The sequence below is a fragment of the Lycium ferocissimum genome, chromosome 5 (assembly GCF_029784015.1).
Source record: "Lycium ferocissimum isolate CSIRO_LF1 chromosome 5, AGI_CSIRO_Lferr_CH_V1, whole genome shotgun sequence".
Lineage (NCBI taxonomy): Eukaryota > Viridiplantae > Streptophyta > Magnoliopsida > Solanales > Solanaceae > Lycium > Lycium ferocissimum.
Window position 1 is genome coordinate 31714603 of NC_081346.1, and position 15077 is coordinate 31729679.

General features: G+C 36.4%; 1 pseudogene; it reads left to right on the forward strand.

The window, feature by feature from the left end:
• Window positions 1-414: 414 nt before the first annotated feature.
• LOC132057721 (putative leucine-rich repeat receptor-like protein kinase At2g19210) lies at window positions 415-12994 on the forward strand (annotated as a pseudogene).
• Window positions 12995-15077: the final 2083 nt, after the last annotated feature.

Consider the following 15077-nt stretch of genomic DNA (forward strand, 5'->3'; position numbering starts at 1 on the left):
TCCGATATATATATCCAGTTCAATAATAATTATTATATTGGTCGATAAGAATGGGACCAGAGAGTTCAAAGTATGTATTTGTAACAATCAAACCCACTAGTCATATTGTCCGTTTAGACCTAAGCTATCACAATTTTAAAACGTGTCACTAAATTCTAATACTTGTTTACTTATATACTCAACATCTCTTTTGTGTTTTGCTGATATGAGAATTTGTCTAGCATGTTGTGGCCAGGAAAGGTCATTCCTCCCTGAACGTGTTGTTTAATTTGCAAAATTGGCAACTAGCATTATTATAGTAATTTTTTTTAAATTATTATAGTAATATGAATTTAGTGAACTTAATTAGCTAGTAGCTACTAATGATATAGGTGTTCTAGTTCCAATCAAGTGCTGTTTAATTTGGCCACATCCATGGACCAGAATCCTCTCATGGATTCCAACTCCAAGTTGCAAAAATATTTCCTTTTCCCCGTCCTTGGTCTTTTGGTTATCACCATTTTAACTCACGGCCAGCCAGTTTTTGATGATCAATCACGTAATTAATAGCATTGAAAAGCTTTTTCTTAATTTCTAATTTCCTGAAAATTAAACTCTTGTCTATCTATGGTGTTAAGTATAAATTAAATCAACTTTTCTTGTGCACTATTTCTTTCAGGATTCGTGAGCATCGATTGTGGATTACCAGAAAACTCAAGCTATACTGGCAGTTTTTTTCCAGTAACTTACACAAGCGATGAAATGTTCATAAACACTGGTGCAAATGCACATGTATTGCCTAAATTCATACACAACGATTCGGATATATACTTGGAGACAGTTCGAAGCTTTCCAGAGGGGCAAAGGAATTGCTGCAACCTAAGAACTTCTAAAGACAGAGACAGCAAATTTCTAGTACGTTCCATTTTCATGTATGGTAACTATGATAATAAAAGTCAAAGTACCAAAGTTTGATTTGCATATTGGTACTGAGCTCTGGGACACAATTCAACTACACAATGCCTCCCATGTAGTCACAAAGGAGATTATACATGTTTTTCCTACGAATTATACGAACGTATGCCTCGTAAATACGGGTAACGGGACACCTTTTATTTCAGCATTGGAGCTACGACGATTAAGTTCAATGTATCCCTCTGAATATGAAATATCACTGGAGCTTAAAATGCGTTTCAATTTCGTTTCTGGTCGTTTGCCACTGAGGTAAAACTACTCTTTCATTTCGGGATTCAGAAACCCAATGCCTTAATGGATCGGACTGACCATGCTAACCGGTCCGCATTTATTCCTTTTTAAAAGTGCTCTTTGTCAATAAGTGTTTTTAGTAGAGTAATCTCCGACTAATCAATTTTAAAAAAGATTTTGCCAGCGTTATAACACTAATTTGTGCTTAGTCAAGAATCGAAAAGTGCTCCCGGTAAAAGTTACTCCCTCCGTCTCAAAAAAATTATCTTAGTTTGACTTGGCATGAAGTTTAAGAAATAAAGGAAGACTTTTGACATGTGTGGTCCAAAATAAGTTTTAGATATTTGTGGAAATAGTAAAATATCTCATAAAGTTAAATTGTTTAGATATGAAATGTACAATCTTTTTGGGACAAACTAATAAAGACAATTTTTTTTGGACGGAGGAGTACTACTTTAATTTTTTTCTGGAAAATGATTCTTGCACTTATTTTCCCCCTGAAAACTTGGCCAAGTACCTCAATTCTTGAAAATAAGCTAGCGTTTGGTCATGAAATTTGATCAGATTTTGAAAATTTATCTTCAAAATATTTTCAAGTTCCAAAAATTAGCTCAGATCAGTTTTTGTGAGAAATTTCACTTGTACTCATAAAACTCCAAGTAAATTACATGTACAAACACAATTTCAAGTTCCGAGAAAATAAGAAAAGAAAATAATTCCCAACTTCAGCTTTTAGTTACATTTCCCTCTGTAGTTCATACGAACGCAATATTGAAGTCTGATTGATTCATCGAAAATATTTTTGCTTGTCCTTTGTTTGTTGCAGATATAGCTTTGACGCTTATGATAGAATTTGGGAAGCTTTTCAACTTGCAGAATGGGATATAGTTACCACAAGACGAGAGGTTGACATAGATGTTGAAAACGAATTTTACACACCAACCCTTGCAATGGAGACAGCAGCAACTCCACGAAATTCTAGTACCTTGACTCTTTCATGGGGTCCTACTGATCCCAATGTTGAACACTTTACCTACTTGCATTTTGCTGAAATAGTGAGCCTTAACCCAAAACAGACCAGAAAATTTGACCTAGTCATTAATGGTGAAACTGTCTGGGAAGAATTTGAGCCAGAGTACTTGACCACTTTTGTGATGGAAGACAAGAGAATGGCTAGCAATTTTAACTATACGTTAAGTCGAACAAATAAGTCGAGACTAGGACTACCACCGCTTATTAATGTGCTTGACGTTTATTCTGCTAAACGCTTCGCCAATCTTCATACTCATGAAAATGATGGTGCGTATGCCGTTTTGCACTGTCCTTTCTCCATTAGGATTGCTCCAACAATTTTTTTTGTTTTGTTTTTTGTTTTGTGATAATGGTCAAAAACACTCTTGAACTATTGTTTTTTCGTGAGTTTCACACCCCAACTATAAGTTGTTCCCTTTTGTTTCCTGAACTATCACCATCGTTCAGGTATGAAAAGAGAACAACCGATAGTTGAAGTGTGTTTTTATACATAGATGGTGATAGTTCGGTAGAAAAGGAACATCCGATAGTTGGGGTGTGAAACTCGTGGAAAAGTGGTAGTTCTGTGTGTTTTTGACCATTATCTCTTTCTTTTAAGTTCAGTTATTGATAATTGTTAGAGTGAAGCATGGTTATTTGATTTCCATAATGTGAAAATAGACTGGATTAGTTGGAGGCTGAATGATAAGGCCAAATGATATTCATGATCTAATCAAAAGATAAAAAGGCAGAAGCTTCAGAGAATTTCGTTGTGTGGCAACAAGATGTGTGATTTCTTTTGGTGTAGTTTTCTTACCCACAATGTGGAGTAATAAACAAGGAAGGGAAGTTAATTGTAAGGGACAAATCCATCTATTAGTTCACTAAAATTTAGCTTTGCTGTCCAGAATTTGAGAGTAGACAGTTCATGTAATAGTTGAGCTAAAATCACAAAGGAGGCATTTCTAATTTGTCAATTACACTCCTTTTTGCTTTTACAATTTTAAGTGCATTGATTTTTTAGCCACCGTCTGCTCGTGCTTAGCTAATTGCTGTATCTGTTTTGGAGACAATATCTTGTAGGGAGAATATTAATCCCTCTAGGTAATTTTAATCTACATAATTTGGTAGTGCAAAAGAGTTTAACAAAGAACTTGATTTTTCAGTGTTCTTTGAGACTTGTTTCCTATCCATAATCTCTTTTATTTGTCCCAATTCTGCTTTCTTGGAGTGTAGTTGATGCAATTATGGTTATTAAGGGACCTTATGATGTGAAGAAAAACTGGAAAGGAGATCCGTGTGTCCCAAAAGATTACGCATGGGAAGGTCTTCGCTGCAATTACAGTTCCAGCAGTTCCACCCGAATCATAGGCTTGTATGTTTCCGAACTTATATCATTTGAGTTGTCCAATGTATTTTCCATTGACAGAATAATATGCTTAAGGAATAAGGTCACTCCAAGGTTCTTTCGGAATAAAGTACCTTAAGCTCTTCTAAATTCTCCATGCTAAATGTTTCAAACTCTTTCCAGGGACATGTCCTCAAGTGGATTGAGTGGGGAGATTCCACCTACTCTCTCAAATTTAGGATTGAGTGGGGAGATTCCACCTACTCTCTCAAATTTAACTGCTTTGCAGTACTTGTAAGCTCCTTGAACCTGAAATATTTAAAATCTATGAAGATTGACCAAAAGAGGATCATAGTTTAAATGATTTTGACAATCTCAGGGATCTATCGGACAACGATTTGACTGGTCTAGTGCCTAGCTTTCTTGCAGGATTTACGTCCTTGAGGTTCCTGTAAGTATTGTACTTCCTTCTTCCTCTTGGTTTCGTGATCATTTTTTCAGTTAGAATGATCAAATGAATAGAGTATCTTTGCTATTTTTATGGCAGAAACTTAATTGGGAACAAGTTCTGGGGTTCAATTCCACTCGAACTTGCTCAAAAAGCAAATAGTGGAACCTTGTTGCTCAGGTATGCTGATAAATTTCCATATCAAGAATATCAATAGCTAGCACTAGTTTAGATATGGAGGATTACAATTTTCTCTATGTCTGCATTTTCATTTGTGGAAAACTTACTAGTTGGAGTCCAGTAAATAATATGTTCTTCACGTTGCCAAATGATGTGTAGAACTAACTAGAACATATTATCTACTGGAAACTATAGTAAGTTTGATGTGGATTATGGTAAGTACATTTAGCAATACTCACCTTCATATTCTGCAAGCCGTGTGTTACCCATTCACAACCATGTAGATCACAATTTAACCTATGTGCCTTACAGGATGTATATAGGTGCACTTAAATCTCATCTGAGATATATTTTACTCCCACCACTCTTATGAGATAGATTATCAGTTATACCAGTCAATCTTGAACTAAAGTACTTTTTCTTGGGGAACCGTGATTTGTAACTTCTCCCGTTGGATTTTCCCAGGGGTTAATTTGCCTTTTGAGGCTTTGCAAGCATTCACTGGTAGGAGGAGATGCAATGGGGAGAGCAAAAGAGCTCGTTCTTCCATTTTGAGATCTTGAGGTTCAGAGATAAGCCTGAACATGTGAAGCATATTTCCACTTATCTTTTGTCCCATTCCTTCAATCAAAGAAAAGTTCATGCCAAGGCTAGTGCCAGCAATCTTTTATGTTTATGCCACGCGTATAATTAAGTCAAGAACAAAATATTTCAAAATATGAAGAAAACAATCTAGCCAGGTACTCAGCAGTAGGTATTCTTCTATGAGGTCTCTTTCAAGCACCATTTTACGCACTAAAAGTAACAACATTGTATGTTTTAAAGTATGTTTCTGGTTTAAGGTGCTTCTGCCTGCAATTAAATTCAAGTAGAGGGAGGTATTATTCCTGTTAAAGGCTAATGACCTTTCACTCGGATTGGTTCCTTGCTCAAGTGCCAAGTCCAACAATGCTGCTTTAGTCCAGAAATAATTTGCTATTTGCCCATCGAGTTTTTGTTGGTTCGATTAACTAAATATCTCTTTGATGTAAATAGCGAGATTATTGATAGCTTTTGATTAAAACCTATGCTGGAGTAACACACCTATTCCCAACAGCATGGATGGATTCGTAGCGCTAATTCCAAATCATTGTCAATCAGTTCAATGTACAAAAAAGAAGCTTACTATTCCAATAGTTGCATCAGGAGCTGTATTGTTGATGCTCTCGATTGTGGTTATCACCATTTGTTACTTTACCAAACGCAAAGTTATGCTGTGTGCAAGTCTCTTTATTGTTATCATATTCAAGGTGAAGAGTTTCGCACTGAATTAGGACAATGCTACTATGATCAGGGGATGAAAGGGTCGAGTCTTTTGAGTCAAGAAGCCAGCGTTTTTCATACACTAAAATAGTGAGTATGACCAACAATTTTGAGAAGATTTTAGGCAGAGGTGGTTTTTGAATAGTGTTGACACCCGATTTTGTCCCGCCCTTTTCGAATAGTTATGTATACTTTACCACAATTATTTGCTTTCTATTAATATGGTCGTTTTCCACTGTCCAACTATAGTCATGCCTATTATCGTTATTATCATTATTATTATTTATTATTAATATCACTATTATTATTATTATTATTAATATGATTATCATTATTATTATTATTATTGTTATTATTATCAATATTATTATTATTATTATTATTGTTATTATTATTATTATCATCATCTTATTATTATTATTATTATTATTATTGTTATTATCATTAATATTATTATTTATTATTATTATTATTATTATTATTATTATTATTATTATTATTACTATTATTTTTTCATCATACTGCGAGCACTTAATATTATAATCGCGATGGTCACTCTTAACATTTCTATTTATCATCTTATGCAAAGTGCATGGCATTTATTTTATTGAACGATAGCATTTCTTTACTGCACGACTTTCATGATATATATACGCATTTATTTCATTTATTTGAATACTGATAAATATATTAAGTGACATTTTTTACGCACGCTACTATATAATTAAATAAAGAGTGTTCGTCATTTAAATTTTTTAAATTCAAATTTTACATAAAATCTGGTCCTAATTGGGTCAATAATAGTCCCATTCCCACATCCCAACTTTTCCACGTGGATGCCACGCAAGCGCCACGTCTGCACCAAGTGGTCAAAAAGGCACTACCAGCACACATCTCCCACATTACCAGCACATGCCTTCCACATTTCCCACATGTCCCTGGCACGTGTCGTCCCCGTATTGGCCAATATTTTAAAATACATTTCTAAATGACTAAAATACCCCCCCCCCAACCATACGGAAACCCTCATCTCCTCATCCACCACGTCATTTCTGCCTCTCTATCCTTTTCTCCATGGCAGGAGACGTTTGTCTCCTTGCTGATTTTTTGAGACCAAATCCTCCCCTTCCACGATCGATTCAGAGATATGCCTCCCCAATTCGGGTAAGGGTTTAGTTTTTCTACCCCATGGCAAGAACTCCCGCTGTCTCTTTTTTTTTTTTTTTTTTTTAAGCTACGGATCGATGTTTTTAATCGGTTCATGGCAGATAGTTTTCCATTTTCAAGCAAAGATCAAGGCTGTAACAGCCCTCATCTCTCCTCTTTAATTGAGTCAACGAAAAAAACAATGTATCCTTCGAATTTCTGAGAGAAAATCAACTTTTCAGAGGTCGATTTTGACTTCAACGGCTCTTGATTTTCGTTTTGGAGCCAAAAGGGTTTTTGAAATCCGAAACCCTAATTTACAACTATAAAGGAGCCGGTAGCATTCATTGAAAAGAAAAACGGGGATTACCTCACTCTCTCTCTAAAAAAAAAAATTAAGATTCTGACCACCATTTTAGCCTTCAAAGATTGTTTTTCTACTACTTCACCTACTTGCTGCTATCTTCCTAAAACTATTTGAATTTGAGGTCGGAGTTCGTCAAATCCGTAGACCCGCTGCCTCAGTTCGCTGCACTCGAAAGAGGTAAATAATCCTTCTTTTAATTAGTTTAACTTCAGTTTTAGTAGTTTAATAGCACTTACGTGTTCATGTATGTTTTGTTGTTTTAGTTGATTTAGTTTCAGTTTAGTAGCTCAGTAATATTTGTGTATGTTTATGTTTTAGTTAGTTTAGTTTCAGTTAACAGTGTCTATATGTTCGTGTCTTAATTTAGTTTAGTTTGGTTTCAGTTTTAGTAGTATTGATATGTTCATATAAGTTCATGTGTGGATGATTAAGTTAATAATGTTTGGTTTTAATTTATTGCTATGCTCATAATCAGGATCTGCTTTACTTAGTTATATGATACTTTTGGCTTAGAAAGCATGTTAATTTTTTTTTTTTCTCTGTTTATCCCAAGTCTGAATGATGGTCAAAATATTATCGTTAGTTTTCTCGATATCATGTTTTTCTCCAACGTTGGTGATACTAGTCCGGGATTATCCCCCTCCCCCCCCCCGTGTTCAAAATGGTAGCATAGGTTCCTTGTTCAAAGTTCGAGATTGCTCAGGGAGGTAAATGATCTCTTGATATTAAGAACAAAATGTGCTGCACTGAGTTTTTTCTTTCTTTTCTTTAGTGTAAGATGGTTACCAGTTCCTCTTTTTAGTCTAAGTCCCTTTGTTGTTATTTGAAATATCAAAATGTCATGGTGAAAGTAAGATTGGTTTTGCTGTCAGGTGTTATAAATTGTTGAGATTAAAGAAAAGGATAAGAAACGTACTTGCTGGCTTCTAGTAAAAGGCTACAAGATAACTCAAACTTGCAAGTCAATCTAAGTCCTTATTTTGTCTAAACAAAGTTTAGTTTTTGAACTTGTTTACCTCAAGTGCCATCTCAGATGTCTTTCACCAATTGGTTCAACTGTCTAAATAGTAAAATAGTTAGCTGCCGAACAAATTAACCGCCCATTTTTTTGTTGTATCTCTGAAGATTAAACCTCTTTTTTTTTTCTCTTTCATATAAGCTACATTCAAGAGTAAATAATCCCTTTCTACAAATATATTAGGCAAACCAAACTGTTGTTATGTTAGTTTTACTAGTTGAGTAGGCTGCTGCTCCCAGCTTTGAAATTAGAACTAAGTGCATTTTGGTTGAAGTATAATTTATCTTTGAAATTTGTGTTTGTAACTCCTATGTTCAGCTGCTTTGAAGTGGTTAGTAGATGATTGTATTTGAATAATAAATGAGTTTAAACCATACAGATTTTTTTTGATATTGCATTGTGCCATCAGCTGCCTCCCCTTTCCTAGAACTGGCCTTAGTGTGAAGCCTGAACATGTATTTTTATGTTTAGTTTCAGCTTTCTTTCTTTTGTGTGTCACAAAATTCCAGTTTGGTCATCAGTTGATCAAACATCACAAGTATTAGAGCTGAATAAAGTTTGAATGTGTAAACTCCAAATGATCCTTCAAGTTTCCCATATACATGTTTCCCTAAGTGTACTATGCATGTTAGGTGTCCAGGACTTGTTTTGCCTGTAGCTGGGGTATCTTGGGAACTGTAGCATTTTGGTTTTGAGACTCCTATGTGGCTGTCACATTTTGGGATAAACTTGTTGCTTCCTTGTCTGCCATTTTGTTGATGTTGTTTGCTGTCAAGCATGCTGATCATTCTTAAAGTGTTCTTAATGGATTAGCTGTTGGTTTAAAATCAACAGACTCTATACTTGATGAGCCTGTCTCTGAGATAACTGCCGGTGTCCGAGGCTCAAAGCACTACTTATGGTTGCCTACAGTTGACCTTTTGTTGGTTTCATCATGTTACTACTTCGCAGATTGCTATCTATGGTTATTTATTGGCATTGCTTGTTGTAGCTTGATCATCAGTTGTTGCTTTGCTTCAAATAAGCATATTGATGCTATGAGCTGACTCTCACATACTTGTGATCGAGCTGCAACCCTGTTTGCTACTTAAATTGGTGCTTAAAATGAGTATATATGCTACACTTGATGTAATAGTTGCTATTATAAGTTGGCGCCTCGCCACCGTGTTGCTTGGCCTTTATTTCCCCCCGTATCTCGTTTTCTAATCCTTTCATCCTTTTCTTTGCATGTACACTTTGGGAGCGACATGGAGTCTTCATAAAAGACTCTCACCGCTGCAAGTAATCTCGTTTGAGATTAATGTTTGTCGCCGTTAAATCCAAGACTTGCATTTACATCTCCAGTGACGCCTCTCATGCTCTCGAAAACGCACCCAAACAGAACACAACAGAGGGGAAGAAACAACGGAATTCCCCTCCTATTGCGTCAATCAATTTTACGCTTTATATATTTCTTATAGATTTTTGACTTGCTAGAATATTTTTATTTCATAGGTACGGTTAAGTTAAGAGTACTTCAAATAGTTAATCTTATGGGGTAGTTTAGAGATGAAGGATTTAGAGTTCAAGAGATTTTGAAGTGACGTTTTAAAGAGTTCATTAATTTAATCTATTTTCATAGGTTGAGGATTTAAATTATTAATTTTATAGAAGTTTATCTCTAACTATACTTGGATCGATAGCAATTTTTTGAAATTTAAACAAGGAAATGTCTTTGAGCATTAATAGCAAATCTTGGATAATAACTTTACGTTTTTTTTAGCATCGAGTAACCCTTTTTGTGAACTAAAAGTTATTACCTTTACTCAATTCCTTTTAAATAAAAGTGGCATTTCATCCCTAAGTTGTCAAACATTTTTTTTAAAACAAAAGGTTCAAGTTTTCTGTTTAAACAATTTTCTCAACGTATGAGTCAAATTATTGCTAACTTCAAACCCGAAACTCCTAAGTTTCTTTAAAGCAGTTATTTATGCGCAACTCCTTAAATTCGTACAAGATGTTGGAAAATACTTTCATTTGAAAACAAATGACACTAAGATATATGATTTATAAAAAATGATTTTCGTTCCTTTTGAAAATAGTTATTTCTTTATTTAAGGCTAGAAACGCATTATGTTATTTATTTGCAAAACTCTCTACCTAATTACCTATATATTTTTTTAGAAAATACCTTTTTTCTCAAATTACTTATAAGGTATTAATCTATTATATTTTCTCTTAATTTCTAATATTAACCTAAGTTTGGTCGGTAACCATATTTAATGGATTCTAATGGATGCCTAAGACCTTCCCGTTAGGATATTTAGAACCCTTACCTAGAATTTATTAGGTTTGTAAGACCTTAAAAATGGAGTTTAGTTTAGCATTATTTAGTTAATAATTAGGTGTCCTAATTCACCGTTAAAATAATTAGGTGGCGACTCCTTAAGTTAAATAATTAGGAATCACCAATATGTTGTACTCCGCTTTGACCCGGTTAAAATGAGGTATAACAAATAGGATGTCATGGCTACTTGGACAGCAAAGAAGTCGCTGTGAAGATGCTTGCTGAGACAGGATACAAGGAATTTCAGCTTGAGGTTTCAAACTTGGCCCTATTGAATTAATGAATTCTTCTAGGACCCCTCACTATATCACAATAATATTTTTTAGGATCTGTATAGACTTACATAAAACTTGGAATTAATTCAATATTCTGAATATCTGGTTTTGTAGGCTGAGCTATTGGGAAGAGTTCATCACATAAACTTGATTTCACTTGTTGGGTATTGTTATGAAGGTGCTAATATGGCGCTTGTGTACGAGTAGATGGCAAATGGGACTGTAAAAGAGCATCTCAATGGTGCGAATTGGCAGTTTCATGTTTTAGTCTTCTTTATCTATTAAAACATATCTGACTAACTAACCAGTAAGGTTTAGCTTTTTATGTTTCCATTAAGAGAACAATGTGAAACTGTTTTGACAATGGACAATCTTAAAACAGAGGAATATGTGGTTATTCAATGATATTGCATTTGCTATTGACTAGTTAGTTCCATCTGTTTTATAACCAACATTACTTCAAATCTTGTAAGAGAATTCCTACTAATTTATCTCCTATTCTTTTAATTGGAGATGTTCAACCCTCAAAACTGTTGTCCATAACTCCAAATAATATTCCTGAGCAATTTCTGGTGCGCCAAAGTAATGTATTAAAACATTTTATTTTGCTGATGTAGGTGATGCTCCAAAATCACTGACTTGGATAGAGAGATTACAAGTTGCCCTGAATGCAGTAGAAGGTAAGCAACCATCTGTGATGCTGTTAGTCATATGTTTGAGTTCCTTCAACTTTTTGTGTCACATGCTTAGATAAGTATTCATTGTCACATGCTTAGATAAGTATTCATTCTTCTTTAGAGAGCCAATGTCAGACACGGACTCCAATAGCATTTGTTGCCTACTTCCACTATGTTGTGGTTCTAAAAAGAAGATTTAGCTTTCTATATTCCATCAAGAGAAAGTCATATCCATTTTCATGCCTTGGAGGAGCTGCTCACATATTGAGATGGGATAGAATGTTATGACCCTAAAAAGCTGAGTTGCCCTATATTTCTGTCTATATTCCGTTCTCACCTGCTTGCGGTGGCTTCTTCCTAATTTATTACAACAATAATCTTTGTTCAAGGATTGGAAAGAGGACATAATTTTGAACTTAAAATCTACATTATCCGAGATTGTAATATTTCCTTTTTATCTCTGTTCATTTCTCTCATCTTGGTCTTTTTGTTTATCTTTTTACTGAAATTGAGGTGGATTTATGTGTATGGAAAACTTGTTAGGTTTGATTATCTGCATTATGGTTGCACGCCATCTATTGTCGACAGAGATGTTAAGAGTAACAACATCTTACCAAATGAAAATTTCCAAGCAAACTTGCTGATTTTGAATTTCTAGAGCTTTTTCTTTGATGAGAGCTCTTTCGTGTCAACTGTAGTTGTTGGCACAATCGGTTGTCTTGATCCCGAGTAAGAAGTTTCTATGATGGTGATCTGCACTCGTCTTGTATATTTCATTCTTTGGGTTGATCATTAATATGAAAGGTAAGTAATTTGCTATAACATGTTAAATTACAATGAACTCTTTGCACTATCAATATCATGAAAAAAATTCTCACGGACGTCACCGTTCTTGGGTTGTAGGGTATTATCATTTAAAGAAGTTGCATGAAAAGAGTGATGTTATATCTTTCGAGTCGTGCTTTTGGAGTCAATCACAGGGCAGCCTCCTGTGATGACAAGCAAAAACTGTCACATAATTCAATGGGTTGGTCATTCCTTACTACAGGTGATGTTGCCCATATTATTGACACCAGGCTAGATGGAACCTATAATAGTGAATTGGGAAAATATGTAAGATTAGCAATCAGTTGTTGCTCATCCTCCTCTGCTAATAGGCCAACCATGCATTAGGTGGCTAGCAAACTGGAGAAATATTTAGAAGCAGCAAAAGGGGCTACTAAAGGCACAGTAGTTGATTCAGAAAATTCAACTTCAACAATCCTTGTGCTTTCTGATAGCGAGTTCTGTTTTACCCCGAAATTGGATAATAAGTTAAATTTGTAAATGAAGTATAGGATATGTGGCACTTTAATCTATTCTTGATGAACAAAAGATGCACGTGTATATTTTACTTATAAAAGCGATTTAAGTAAAGTATAAGTTGGTATGCTAATGGTTGGGTAAAGATGTCAGTTTTATATATTAAGCTAAGATTATATATATTCCGTGCAATGTTGAATGAAATGATTCAATGAATTATTTAAACAGTAAACCGGACCAAAATCTGGAGAAATCAAAGCGAGAAAGAATTTCAATATATATTCAAGATACAAAGCTCTTGGATCTGAAAAACCAACCCTCCAAAGTGAGGGAATGCCCCCTATTTATAGTTTTTCCTCTATGGACCTTCTTTACATCATGAACTCTTTTTAGGATAAAGAAAATCTAATATGGATAAGGTTGGGCTGTATGGGTCCGACACCCGCACGATCGTTGTAAGGTGTGGCAACTTGATTTCCACACGCGGCGGCGAATAACCGATTATCCGACCAACGGCCACGACCGTAACGGCCATGAAGAAACGGGCTAACGGCCACGACTGATTCTGCTATGTTTGAACCCGTGACAAACAGCCACGATCAACCTCGGCTACGGAGGGACCGGACCAATCTACTATGGTTGAACCGGACACGACGACTTAACAAAAACCCCGCATCAAGCGCTATTGCTTGCTTCTTTGGCCCCCGGTTCGCACCCCAGACAAACGCCAACCGGTTTTTACCGACAGCTGCATAGTCCCCACACTTTCCGGACCGAGGTCATACCGGAGTAACGGGAAGTGGATGAACTAGGAAAACCTATGATGCCATCGTCTCGTTATCTTCTCGTTTCGCGGGAACAAGAAGTCACCTTTTCTCGTCGTTCGCCACGTGTCGAATCCCGAAAGCAGTCGAGTCACGACCCAACCCCGTAGCCGTGACTAGTGCCCGAGCCGGACACCCAAACACACTCATTAACCTAATCTCGACATACAACTCATACATGTACAAAGTTAATTATACAACGTTTCCAAATTGTTACCCGTGGCGCATATATACACATCATGCGTTGCCAAGGCCACATGCAAGGCACAACATCTCAAAATATATACAAACGCAAGCTGATAAGGTCGCTATGCAGGTGGGACCGCCCAAAGCACAAATCATACGAACATAACCGAACAACCACTCACAACCCACATGTATGTCTACGTACCCCCAAGAGTAAAATTTAATCATACGACGGATGTGGCCCCGCCGTACCCCCCGAATAAACGTACATATACAACGGGAGGAATTCGTACCAAAATACGGGGCCTTAAGGCGGGAGCGCTCTGAAAGCAGTAATCAGCCCAGACCGGCGTCACCAAATCGATCGTCCGTACCGCGTACGAAACGGAACGTACTTCCCGAAGAAAGCGGGGTCAAGACGGAAGATGACCGAGTGCACGAAAGTATGGAATGTAGTAAATGAAACGTAATCGTACCGAAGAAAGCGTATAGAAAATCGACAAGAATCCGTAAAACCACACGCGCCCTTTGAAACATAAATCATGCATGTCAATGTATCCAATTCATCATGGACTTAGAAAAAATTAGTAAATCATCATCATGTACACATGCATATATAAAAGGTCCCCGCCCCCATAGTAAGGGACCTTGCGATTAAGATCATCATATCATCATGTCGTCAATATATATATATATATATATATATATATATATACCGTACTCCTACTTATAAAATGGGACCTCATGAAAGAATCATCAAATCGTTATGTCATCATCATCACGTCATCATATATATACATATATATACCGTACCCCGGCCCTGCTTGCGGGCTCGGTGAAGCGATCATACACATACCGCACCCGCCTCCAGTGCGGCGGACCCCGCGAATAACGTACCCGCCCCCCGGACCTCGCTGTGGCAGATCCTGCTCCATCATGTATATCACACGCCCATCTTTGGCCGGCGCCATCATCATATACATACTGGCACCCGCCCCCTCCAGGGAGGACCTTGGTGAACAATAAAAGGAACTCGTGCACGAATACACATTCGGCCCGGGACTCGGTGAAAGATATATATAAAGATGCACGACCAGTAGGGAGTAGTGAGAAACCATATGCACATAAATCATCATTACGTACCTTCACTGGTAAGTAAACAAATCGACCTCGTGTATCGTAATAACAATACACTGTGGCTCTCTAGATATCATTACCAAACATGTCATATAACGTCTTAGGGATCATAAACATATATCGAGCCAATTAGAGCCCGCCATGAAAAGCATGTGTATTAGTCATTATAGAACCATTTTACGAACATTTCCTAGCAATCCGGGACCATTTATGAAAGTTAGGGACATCATACGCTATAGAACTTTCTACGGACGTTTCGTAGCGATCCGGTTCCATCTAGGAAAGTTACGGCCATTATTAGACATAGAATCTGTTAAGAACAAACATTCTTTTGCATTTGAAATT